The sequence below is a fragment of the Rattus norvegicus genome, chromosome 20, assembly GCF_021556685.1.
Source record: "Rattus norvegicus strain SHRSP/BbbUtx chromosome 20, alternate assembly SHRSP_T2T, whole genome shotgun sequence".
Classification (NCBI taxonomy): domain Eukaryota; kingdom Metazoa; phylum Chordata; class Mammalia; order Rodentia; family Muridae; genus Rattus; species Rattus norvegicus.
The window spans coordinates 35,802,501-35,804,178 of NC_141553.1; positions in this window are offsets into that span (position 1 = coordinate 35,802,501).

Here is a 1,678-nt window from a genome sequence, read left to right on the forward strand (position 1 = left end):
AGACTGAAGCTATTTTTTGAGACTGTCTCACATACCTCAAGAGGCCTCAAATTCACTTGTAATCAAGGATGGCCTTGAACTCCTGATTCTTCTGTCTCTACTTCCAGGTGTCAACTTTATGCTTTCCAACTGTATAACTCATGTTCGAGGAGAAGTTAAGCATTGGATTAGAAAGCAGGAAATGTTGATTGCCCTAATTGGAGAAATTCTATCCCCTAAGTTAACTAAAAACATGAACGCTAGATGGGAATAATGGGAGAAATAATACATTTATTTTGGTGAAATTTTGCATGTGTGAAAGTTTGGTTAACTAGGACCTTCGAGGTACTAGACTGCTTTGGTCTTACTCTGGGAAACAAAGTCTCCTGCAGACACTAGCATTTTAAGGTGACAAAGGTCAGAGATTATTTCTTTTGGTTTAAGCAGCAGGCAAGCATTCTTCCATTGGCGGCTTAGGGTATGGCTGTTGACAACACATTTTATTAAGGGGTCTTTAATGATAAAATATTAAACTAAAAATAAGCCAAAAATTACAGGTTTACTTTTCACTAAACAGACAATTGAACTACATGGTACAAAAATGAGTAGTAAGATTATTTTAAAATGAAAAATGGACAGAATAAACACTGAAATTAATTTTCCATCTATGAGAATTTCACAATAAATAGCTTACTTTGTATTATAAAAAAATATTTCTGCCAGGAAAAAAGTTTAAAAGTAGTTCAAAATCTATAGATCTTAAAAGAAAATATGATTAAACTATACTGACCTTGAATTAAGCAATAGTTTCTATGTACTACATTAGAAGTACATGTAAGAAAATACTAGTTTAAATTCCATCAAAATTTTAAAAAATTGAAAATGATAAAGTTAGGAAGTTACAATGATAAACTATAGACTAACTAGGTGTGATGGTTACTCAAATGTTTTTACAGATGATGTGCAGAATTAAGAACACTTAAAACTCTGTAACAGAAAGACAAGGAGCCCAAATAAACTTCTTTATGGTTTAAATATGGAATTGTCCCCTATAGGCTTTGGAAACATAGTCTTGAAGTCCCGGAGTTAGTCTAGAAGGCTGCAAACTTTTAGGAAATGCAGGCTCGCAGGCTCTGGTAGACGGCCAGGGATCATGTCTCTAAGGATGTGTTGTATGCTTCCAGGCAAATTCTTCTCCTCCAGGTTTTGCTCCTGGTTCAAGTTTCCTCCTCCAAGTCCAATCTATTTTCTTCCTTCTGCAGTATGGTAGCTATGGGCCTAAAACTCCAAGGCATAATAAACTTGTACTCCTGGAATTTCTTCCTCTGTCAGGCATTCTATCACAGCCACAATAAGAATAACTAATAAAATGGTCAAATACCCCCAAGTAGCCAGTTTTCAAAGTTAAGCTAACACAAAATATAAATAAAACATCATTATTCATTAAGAAAATAGAAGTTAACACTTTACACCATTTACATAATTAAAATTAATGAATCCAAATAAAAATATAATCACTATAACAAAATGAAAAAAGCAGTCTTTGAACAGGTTATATATAAATTAAAACACTTAGGCATTAATTGACGTGTTTAATAGTGCAGATTGTTCAGAAAATAAATAGCAGCTCATCATATGTTAACACGGAGATGTGTTTCTCAGTGATTTTACTCTTAGTTATCTGCATGAAAGCAATAAA